This window comes from Monodon monoceros, unplaced genomic scaffold (genome assembly GCF_005190385.1).
Source record: "Monodon monoceros isolate NGI ecotype Baffin Bay Population unplaced genomic scaffold, NGI_Narwhal_1 Super_Scaffold_5, whole genome shotgun sequence".
Taxonomy (NCBI): domain Eukaryota; kingdom Metazoa; phylum Chordata; class Mammalia; order Artiodactyla; family Monodontidae; genus Monodon; species Monodon monoceros.
This window is the reverse complement of record NW_021703782.1, coordinates 84,194,710-84,206,954: the sequence shown is the minus strand read 5'-3', so window position 1 is coordinate 84,206,954 and position 12,245 is coordinate 84,194,710.

Genomic DNA, 12,245 nt, shown 5'->3' with positions numbered 1-12,245 from the left:
GGCTCCCACAGCCAGTCACTCTGGGACCAGGCCCAAACCGTCAGTGGGCTGGCAGCTACTGCATGAGGCAGGGCCTGGTAACCAACTGAGTAGCCCACAAAGGGGGCACCCCTGAGCATATAGCTGTGGTGACCAGCGTGGAGTGTGCTGCTGGGTCCCTTAGGATATCTCCTACATAAGGCCACTTTTTCAAGGTTGGGAAATGTCACTCACCTATCTAACACATAGAAATAAAAACAGAAAATGAGGCAACAGAGGACTATGTTCCAGTCAAAAGTATAAGATAGAACCCCAGAAGAAGAACTAAGTGGAGATAAGCAATCTATCTGATAAAGAGTTCAAGGTTATGATCATACAGATTCTCAGTGAAGTCAAGAGAAGATGGATGAACACAGTGGAAATTTTAATAAAGAGTTGGAAATTATAAAGAAGAACCAAACAGAGCTGAAGAATATAATAACTGAAATAAAAAACACACTAGAAGGAATCAACAGTAGATTAGATCATACAGAGGAACAGATCAGTGAACTGAAAGACAGAGTAGTGGAAATCATCCAAGCTGAACAGAAAAAAAGAAAAGAATTTTTAAAAAATGAGGACAGTTTAAGACACCTTTGGGCAACATCACCTGTAATAACTTTTGCATTATAGAGGTCCCAGAAAGAGAAAAGAGAGAAAGGGACAGAGAACTTATTTGAAGAAATAATAGCTGAAAACTTATGTAACCTGGGAAAGGAAAATGATATCCAGGTCCAGGAAGTACAGAGCATCCCAAACAACATGAACCCAAAGAGGACCACACTGAGATATTTTATAATTAAAATAGCAAAAATTAAAGCTAAAGAGAGGATCTTACAAGCAGCAAGAGAAAAGCAACTGGTTACATACAAGGGAACTCCCATTACACCATCAGTAGACTTTTTAGCAGAAAATTTGCAGTCCAGAAGGGAGTGGCATGATATATTCAAAGTGATGAAAGGATAAAAACCTACAACCACAAATACTCTACCCAACCAGGCTATTACTGAGACTTGATGGAGAGAGAACAAATTTTACAAAGAAGCAAAACTGGTGTTCAGCACCAGTAAACTGACTTTACAAGGAATGTTAAAGGGACTTCTCTAAGCAAAAAAGAAAACACCACAACTAAATATGAAGATTATAAAAGCAAAAACCTCACTGGTAAAGGCAAACATACAGAAAACATAGTAAGCCAATCACTCATAAAGGTGGTAGGAAGGTTGAAAGATAAAAGTATTAAAGTCAGTGATATCCATAATAAGTAATTAAAGGAATTCATAAAATAAAAAGATTTAAAGTAAGATTTCAAAACATAAAACATTACAAGGTGTGGTTGGAGTTAAAATGAAGTGTTGTTAGAATGCCTTCGAACTTAAGAGATCATCAACTTAAAATAATCACATAGGTATATAGATTTTATATATGAACCTCATGGTAACCCAAAAATGAAAACCTATTATAAATACACACAAAAGAATAGGGATACAAACAAAACACTAAAAATAGTCAATAAATCACAAGGAAACACAGAGCAAACGAAAGGAACAAAAAAGAACTATAAAACAACCAGAAAATAATTAACAAAATGGTGATATGTACATATCTATCAGTAACAGTAGTTACTTTAAATGAAAATGGACTGAATGGTACACTTAAAAGACATAGACTGGCTGAATAGATTTAAACAAACAAAACACAGGTGCCTTAAGATACTCACTTCAGATTTAAGTATACATACAGACTGAAAGTGAGAAGATGGAAAAAGGTACTCATGCAAATGGAAACAAAAAGAAGGCTGTGGTAGCGGTACTTATATCAGACAAAATAGATTTTAAACAAATACTGCCAAAGAGACAAAGACATTACATAATGATAAAAGATCAATCAAGCCAGCAGTTATAAAAATTGTAAATATATAGCACCCAACATAGAAGCACCTAAATACATAAAGCAAATATTAAAAGACATAAAGGGAGAAATTAACAGTAGCAGAATAATAGCAAGGAACTTTAATAACCCACTTACAGTGGCCAGATCAGTCAGACATAAAATCAGGTCAGATTTACTTCATATATATATATATATATATATATATATATATATATATATATAAATATATATATATATATGGTGGTGGAGAGGGGGAGAGAGAGAGAGAGACAGAACATTCCATCCAAGAGCAGCAGAATGCATGTTCTTTTCATGGGCACATGGAACATTCTCCAGGATAGATCACATGCTAGGCCACAAAACAAGTTTCAATAAATTTAAGAAGATAGAAATTATATCAAACATAGTTTCAGACCATGATGGTATGAGACAAGCAATCAACTACAAGAAAAAAAAAACCTGCAAAAAACACAAACACATGGAGGCTAAACTATATGGTATAAAACAATAGGTCAATGAAGAAATCAAAGAGGAAATTTTAAAAATACAAGCTTACAAATGAAAAAGGAAATAATCCAAACTCTTGGCATGCAGCAAAAGCAGTTCTGAGAGAGACACTTATAGCTATAAAAGTCTACCTCAGGAAGCAAAAGATATCTCAAATAACTAACCTTACACCTAAAGGAACTAGGAAAAAATAACAAACAAAACCTAAAATTAGTAGAAGGAAAATAATAAAGATCATATCAGAAATAAATAGAGACTAAAAAAATAAAACAATAGAGAAGACCAAGGAAACTAAGAGCTGGTTCTTTGAAAAGGTAAACAAAATTGATAAACTTTCGTCAAACTCATCAAGAAAAAGAGAGGACCCAAATAAGTAAAATCAGAAGTGAAAGAGGAGAGTTAAAACTGACGCTATAGGGCTTCCCTGGTGGCGCAGTGGTTGAGAGTCCACCTGCCGATGCAGGGGACGCGGGTTCGTGCCCCCGTCTGGGAAGATCCCACATGCCACGGAGTGGTTAGGCCCGTGAGCCATGGCCGTTGAGCCTGCGCGTCCGGAGCCTGTGCTGCACAATGGGAGAGGCCACAACAGTGAGAGGCCCACATACTGCAAAAAAAAAAACAAAAACTGACGTTATAGAAATACAAAGGATCATAAGAGGTTACAAAGAACAATTGCCCATTCATAAAATGAAATGGATAAATTCCTTGAAATGTACAATCTCCCAAAGGAGAATCAGGAAGAAATAGAAAACATGAACAGACTGACTACCAGTAATGAAATTACATCCATAATTTTTAAAAGTCCCAACAGAGAAAATCTAGGACCAGATGGTGAATTCTACGAAACATTTAAAGAAGAATTAACACCTATACTTCTCAAAATATTCTAAAAAATTAAAGAGGAAGAAATGCTTCTGAACTTACTCTGTGAGGCCAGCATTACCCTGATACCAAAACCAGTGGAAGGCACCACAAATAAAGAAAATTACAGGCCAATATCACTGATGAACATAGATGCAAAAATCTTAAACAAAATATTAGCAAACTGATTTCAATAATACATTAAAAGGATTATACACTATGATCAAGTGGAATTTATCCTAGGCATGCAAGGATGATTCAATACATTTGATACGCCACATTAAAAAACAAGATTAAAAATCATATGATCATCTCAATAGTTGCAGAAAAAGCTTTTGACAAAATTTGACACCGATTCATGATAAAAACCCTCAGCAAAGTGGAAACAGATGGAACATGCCTCAACATAATAAAGGCCATTTATAATAAACCTACAGCTGACATCATACACAATGGTTAAAAGCTGAAAGCATTTTCTGTAAGATCAGGAACAAGACAAGTATGCTGATTCTTACTGCTTTTATTTAACATGATTGGAAGTTTTAGCCATGGTAATTAGACAGGAAAAAGAAATAATCCAAATTTGACAGGAAGAAAAAAAACTGTCACTGTTTGCAGAAGTTGTGATACTATATTTAGAAAGTCCTAAGGACACCACAAAAAAACTATTAAAACTTAAATTGAATAAATTTGCAGGATACAAAGTTAATATACAGAAGTCTTTTGTATTTCTATACACTAATGACAAAGTATCAGAAAGATAAATTAAGGAAACAATCCCATTTACAATTGCACAAAAACTAATAAAATACTTTGCAGTAAATCTAAGCAAGGAATAAAAGACCTGTACTCAGAAAAGTATAAAGTAAAAGACACTGATGAAAGAAATTGAAGAAGGCACAAACAAATGGAAATATAAGTAATGCTAATGGAACAGAAGAATTAATATTGTTAAAATGACAATAGTACCCCAGGCAATCTACAGATTCATTTCAACCCCTGTCAAAATACCAATGGCATTTTTCACAGAACTGGAACAAATCATTGAACAATTTTTATGGAAACAGAAAAGACTCCAAATATCCAAATCAGTCTTGAGAAAGGAGAATGTAGCTGATCCTTGCCTTCAAACTATGCTGCACTACTACAGTAATCCAAACAGTATGGCATTAGCACAAGAACAAACATACATGGAACTGAATTGAGAGCTGAGAAATAAACCCACACTTATATGGTCAATTCATCTATGACAAGGGAGGCAAGAATATGCAATGGGGAAAAGACAGCCCTTTCAAGAAATGGTGCTGGGAAACCTGGACATGCAAATGTATCAGGCTGGACTTCTTCCTCACATCATATACAACGAATCAAAATAGGTTAAAGACTTAAATGTATGACCTGAAACATAACACTGTGAGAAGAAAACATGGACAGTGCTCTATTTTACTTCAGTCTTATCAGTGTTTTTGGCTCTCTCTCCTCAGGCAAGGGCAAAAAAAGCAAAAATAACCAAATGGTACTAATAAAACTAAAAAAAAAAACCTTTTCCACATTGAAGGAAGGAAACTATCAAACAAATGAAAAGGCTGTCTACTGAATGGGAGAACATATTTGCAGGCAAGCTATTTGATAAGTGGTTAATATCCAAAGTATACCAAAAACTCATACAAGTCAACATCAAAAAAACAAAACAAAAAAGAAAACAAAAAAACAACCCAACAACCCAACTTAAAAATGGACAGGAACCTTGAATAGACATTTTTCCAAAGAAGGCCTATAGATGGCCAACAGACACATGAAAAGATGCTCAACCTTACTAATCATCAGGGAAATGCAAATCAAAACCACAGTGATATATCACCTTCCTTCAGTCAGAATGGCTATTATCAAAAAGACAACAAATAACTAGTGTGGGAGAGGATGTGGAGAAAAGGAAATTCTTGTGCACTGTTAGTGGGATTGTAAGTTGGTGCAGCCACTGTGGAAAGAGTATGGAGATTCCTCAAAAAATTATAAATATAGCTATCATAAGATCCAGCAGTTCCACTTCTGCATATTTTTCCAAAGAAAACAAAAAAAAAGCTAATTTGAAAAGATATATGCACCCCTCTATTCATTGCAGCATTATTTACAATATCCAAGGTATTTAAGCAACCAAGTGTCCACTGAAAGACAAATGGATTAAGAAGATGTGGTGTATATACACAATGGAATATCACTAAGGCATAAAAACTGATATCTTGCCATTTGCAGCACCACGGATGGAGGGTATTATGCCTGGTGAAATAAGTCAGGCATAGACATACAAATACTGTATGATTTCACTTATATGTTAAACCTAAAAAAAAAAGAAAATAAGAAAATAGAAACAGATTTATAGACACAGAGAAAATGTGGTAGTTGCCAAAGAAGTGGGCCTGGTGGGATGAGTGAAATAGGTGAGGGAGATCAAGAGATACAGACTTCCAATTATAATGTAAATAATTCATGGGGAATATAGGGAATATAATCAATAATATTGTAATAACTTTGTGTGGTGACAAATGGTAACTTGACTTATTGTGGTGATCATTTTGTAATGTGTATATATATCAAATCACTATTTTGCATACCTGGAACTAATATAATATTGTAAGTCAATTGTACTTCAATTTAAGAAAAGAAAAAGTACCTTTAATTGTAACGACAAATATAGTGTGGCTTCAGGTTCAAAAAGTAGCAGTGATTCTAACTGAAATGAATAATGGCATGAAACATGTCTCTCTCCTTTGTCAAACTCCCTATTGTGAGTGTGAAATCATAGGTACCAAGGGCAGTAAGATAAATGAATTTTGTTTCTGATGGATACTAAATGCTGCCAAACCCAGAGAGAGGGTAAGTTATTGTGGCCATAATTTAAATGTTTTCTCAATTGCTTTATAGGCAGTCAGAAAACAATTCTTATTCTGACCTCCTAGACTGTTCATGAAATTAAATAAATGGCTAGTAAGTGGTGGAAATGGAGTTTTGAATATGGTTTGACTCCGAGCTTGCCAGCTTAACACTCTTATATGCAAATACTTCACATTTTTTTGACATGGCTATCATTTAATCTTTGTTAAGAGATGAAGAAAATGGAGAAGTAGGAATCTTGCAGGGGCAACAAGGAACCAAAATGATACATGGTGTCCAAACGTGTAGTTTTTCTTTCCCATTTTAAAAAGCAGGAGATTAATGCTTAAAGAGATTTAGTTACTTAACTATCATCAAAAACATTTTTTCTTCTTCAGTGCTGTCCCTAACCCTCTATCTAGACTTCCTTTAACTCCTTTCATCTCCTATCCTGATATTTTCCACAGGTTTCTTCTAAAACTATTTACTGAGCACTGGGATGTTTCTCATTCCAGGTCCCTTCTTTGATATATTTTAAAAATAATAACCACCAAACAGTTCTGTTTTTTCATTGTCAATAATACAACTTTAAATATTTATCAGTTTATCACTTCTTTTGAAAGCCAAAATATTAATCATATTTTCAACACAGGATAGCTCCCTGAAATGACAGGGTATATTTTATACCATCCTTCTATCTCCCAGTTGATCTTATTCAAATTGTGTTTCATTCCAAACTGAAGATCCTGTGAAAAGTTGCCAAATATTTTTTTTCATTTTCATCAAAATGTATCATCTACCATATTTCTGGCAGATTAATTTAGCTTTTACCTCAATAAGTTCTTTAGAAGGACCAACTCTGTACCCAAAACCATTTTAATCTGTATTTAAGTAGTCTAGAAATATATATTGACATATTCATTTTAAATAATAAAGTACCTGTGTAACATGTATTCCTAGTGGAAATCAACATTTGATTTTTACCTGCATGTTTTATTCTAGCTTACAAAGTAAAAGTAGTTGAGTAATTTTTAGAATAATCCTTCACAAGAAGAAGGAAGGAAGGAAAGAAATAGGAAAGAAGTGATGAAAAATATTCCTATTTACTTAGCCTCAACCCCATACTTTTAGATAAGTACTGCTTTTTATTGCTCTTGATTTTTAGATAGGCATTAGTATTTATTGTCCTTATTTTTAGGTCATTATTGTTGAAAGAGAAATGTAAGAAGAAAATATATGAGAGTGAATGAAGAAATTCTGAAGTAGGTCCAAAGGAAAGAAAATCTACAGTGAACTCCAATAAATGAAGTGAAGTTCCCTCCCTATTAGCAGAATCAGCAAATGATAGAAAGAGAGCGTGATAGGCACCAGGCACAATTGCAAGGTTATTTGGTTTCCCAAAAGGTGGCAAATAGATAATAATTGTGTTGAAGGAAATTGGAGGCATGTTTTAGACTAACTTTAATACTTGTGAATGTTGTGTCCAAGGTTAGTCCAGTGAAAACGTATACTTCTTTTTACTAGTAGGGCTGTGAGTCATCACAAGTGACGTTTTAGGCATCTTTGAACTGAGAAACTCACAAAATCATACTGTCTGTTTCAGACAATAAATGTTTGCCTGTGAATGAATGAATTCTGAATATTGAGGCATCTCAGAAATTTCTAGTTTGTTCATTCCACATATTTCAAATTTGCTCAAATTTCAAATTGGTTATAAACATAACATTTGTTGTTGATTAAACTCAGTATAACTTGTATGTAATACTGATCACGTATTTTAGATATTCTCAAGAGGTCTGATAAATGGGAATAAGAGATCCCGAAATATTCTACAATACTAGTTACTCTGGGAAATAATGCCATAAATTTCTACATTAATACAAAAATTTAGAACATAATTCCTAATTCAATGTTAAAAAGGTCTTCTTGTATGAACTTTATTAATGATATGAAATCAATGCTTATTTTTAAATAACTTTTATTATCAGTTCTTTGTAAATGTTCTTAGTTTTGTTTTCTATGTTAATTTTAAATTTTGTAATGAAAATTAAATTTACATTATTTACTTTTCATAAACATAGAATTGAATATTATTCATAATTCATAAAATCCTGAATTTACTGTGATGCTCTAAAACATTTTCTTCTCTCTGAGAATATAAAGAAGTCTGAATTATGAGATCCTGCCATTTTGTCTCTAGCTAATTATCCCAGAGAGAGACATTTATCCCCAGAACGCCCACTTAAGAATACTCCTTTCTCCTATACATAATCAGTTGGTTCTCTCTTGTTCTTGAACCAACCCAGATCTATCAGAATCCTTTACCAGGATGTTTAGACCAGGAACTGGAAAGAGAAAGTCCATTCTCTCAAGTGAGGTAGGTACATAAGTGAAACTGAGAAGTCCACGGTGACCATGTGGAAAAAGCCTGCAGTGACCAAAAATAAAACCAATTCACAGAAAGACTGAGCTACAAGATTGAAAAAGAGAGCAGTCTGAGATGTTAAGTACTTTATTATGTTTCTTTTTCTTTTCGGTATGTGGGCCTCTCACTGTTGTGGCCTCTCCCATTGCGGAGCACAGGCTCCGGACGCGCAGGCTCAGCGGCCATGGCCCACGGGCCCAGCCGCTCCGCGGCATGTGGGATCTTCCCGGACCGGGGCACGAACCCGTGTCCCCTGCATCGGCAGGTGGACTCTCAACCACTGCGCCACCAGGGAAGCCCTATTATGTTTCTTTATACTTGATCGATATTTATATGTTGCAGGTTCCAATTTAAAATTATCTTTTCCAATCCTGAACACAAAACATTCTCTTTCCTCTGTCCTCTAAGAGGCAGCATTACTTAGTATTTAAGAGCTTGAACGAAGACATTAGACAAACTTTGTCTCAAGGGATACAAATGGTGACCTTATTTACACAAATGACATTGGGTCTTATGGGTTGAGGGTATGCCAAGGACACTGACTTGCTCAACAGTATTTCTTCAATGGTTTTTTTGGAACAGTGGGTCCTGGTTTCATTCTTGGGGGAATGAATGGATTTGCCTAGAGGGGACTTTTCTGTCTGTCAATCCTGTCAACTTCACCCTCCAGTTGCAAAGGTAAAGAAATTGTATTCAACCAGATTAGAACCTCTTTAATCCAAAAGCCTAGTTGGAAATATGAAGCAGCAAATTTTTTTTTTTTTTTTTTGCGGTACTCAGGCCTCTCACTGTTGTGACCTCTCCCGTTGCGGAGCACAGGCTCCAGACGTGCAGGCTCAGTGACCATGGCTCACGGGCCTAGCCGCTCCGTGGCATGTGGGATCTTCCCATACCGGGGCACGAACCCGTGTCCCCTGCATTGGCAGGCGGACTCTGAACCACTGCACCACCAGGGAAGCCCGAAGCAGCAAATTTGAAAGGTGGAATTCATATTGGGTCTTCATTGCTGTGCACAGGCTTTCTCTAATTGCGGCGAGCAGGGGCTACTCTTTGTTGTGGTGTGCGGGTGTCTCATTGCAGTGGCTTCTCTTGTTACAGAGCATGGGCTCTAGGCACGTGGGCTTCAGTAGTTGTGGCACATGGGCTCAGTAGTTGTGGCTCGCGGGCTCTAGAGCGCAGGCTCAGTAGTTGTGGCACACGGGCTTAGTTGCTTCATGGCATGGAGGATCTTCCCGGACCAGGGCTCTAATCCGTGTCCCCTGCATTGGCAGGCGGATTCTTAACCACTGTGCCACCAGGGAAGCACACTACTTAATTATTGCACTTAACCACCCCCCCCAATTTTTTTTTGTTATAAAAAAGAAGGTTGTGGAAATTATGAGAAAGAGTGAATGATAGGTTCTGAATTGGAGGATGAGACATGTAGCTTTATTTTTGTCATATTAACCTAGTTATTTTCTATCCCTGAGTATCAGGTAAGTAGAAACAATAATGTTTGCTCTACCAACAATATGACTTTGTTGTAAAATATAATGAGAACAAATTTGGTGAAAGAATTTGGTAAGCTATAAAGGATTATAGTGGAATCTAATTTTGCATGTTTTGCTAAAATATAAATTGGAATATATTATAAAATAAAAACATATCTCCCTCAACATATGTAATTCATGCTGATATGTTATACAACCGTGCCCTAAAATCATGAGTATAAACTGTTGACTAATACAGTTGCTGTTATTATAGACTTCAGTAGGAAGATTCTGCATATGCAGAATTTATTTTTCTTTCTAATTAAAAAATGATTTATAATGCCTATGTTCTTTTATCTGCTTTGCTATAAAAATTTCAAACCCAACTGTTTAGCTTATTAAAGGAATTAATTGCTTTTTCCATCTTTCATCTCTCATTTCTGCTACTAAGTAACAATTTGTAGGTTTTTGTTATTACATTTATGGTCTCTCTTTAGCAATTGGGAAGGTTCCCAAAGACTACCTGAACCATGGCAAGTAAGAGTATTTTAAACATCCATATGTTTTAGGAATGACTTTTTGAGGTTTTGCATTTATTATAGATATTGCAAAAGCTAATTCAAAAAAAAAAGAATCCACTTAATTTCAAATTTCTCAGAAGTTTTTAGACTATGAATCATGCAGGCAATCAAAATAATTCAGAATCTTGCCTTAAGTACTAAATATTTCTCACATTGTCCTTTGAATGTGCAAAGCACTGCAGAACATCTGAAGGAGACCAGGGAGTAAAGACTTTGGTCCAAAGGTTCTGATTATAGTTTTTGTTTTGTTATGTTTTGTTTTCTCCTGACTACAGAAGTTCAGTTCCTCACTTCCTCTGATCTGGCATGCTGTCTCTTGAATGTGCTGCTTAGAAACTCTTAGTCCTACCACTACCTCTTAGTGCCCCTTGTATTTATTCATCTTCATTTCATAGCTAGATGACTTGTACAATGTCAGCTGAGGATTGTATCACTTCCTGTATTTCTTACCAGTGAGACCCCCAGCACTTACCACAATCCAGTGTTCACAGAAGGCCCTCAAGTAATATTTTTCAGAAAAATCAAGTTGAACGCAATTCTGATTAAGTAGAAAAGAAGAAGAAATTAATCATAATCTTAGGGGAAAATTGTCAAAAGTGACAAAAGTTAAAACAGTGTCTGGAAAACCATAAATATTTAAAAACCCGTTGAAAGAACACAAGAATAAGTTAATAAATATCAGGGTTAGTATTGAGCACCCACTTTAAGTTTTAAAGAGGAAGCCGACAAATCAGATTACAAGTGAATTTGATGGCATGGATATCTGGAATATTGGAAGTTATTTCACAATTTTTCTGTTTCCTACAGAAGAAGCAAATACTTATTTAGTATAAAGCTGACCAAAAACTAGCTCTCAGACAAATTCCTTTACATATCAATGTGCTGGTGGTCAGAGGAAGAGAAAGTGTTGGGGAAATAGTACCTCTCCAGAAATATCACTTAAGCTGAAGCCTGACTGATTTGTACAATGGTATGTGAGGAGCACTTGTTACAGATTGGAGTATATTAAACTTATAAATATATGATCCGGGTATTGCAAAGTGATACAAAGAATTTTTTTAAAAGAAGACTGAAAACCTCACCCCAGAACTGTCTGAAATGTCACTTAATTATTTTAAGTAATATAGCCTTAGTGAGTATCAGTATTTAGAAATGTTATTTTTATTTTACAGTGAACGGAGAGTTTCATGCAAATGTAAGGAACATGATTTCAGAGAAACCTCCCTAGAGATTCATTGAGAATGACTGAAAGGGTATACATAAAAAGTGCTCTTTACAGTGTAGTCTACAAGCAAGCCAGAAAATAAACATTTGAGAAAGATGCCGTAATAGATCATATTTCTACCAAACATATTGAACAAAACCTAATTACAATAGATCCAAGGGTCTTTTTATTTTTTTTTTTAAGTACTTCAACTTCTTAAAATTTTTATTTATTTATTTATTATTTTTTATTTTTTTGCGGTACATGGGCCTCTCACTGTTGTGGCCTCTCCCGTTGCGGAGCACAGGCTCCGGACGTGCAGGCTCAGTGGCCGTGGCTCACGGGCCCAGCCGCTCCGCGGCATGTGGGATCTTCCCGGACCAGGGCACGAACCCGTGTGCCCTGCATCGGCAGGC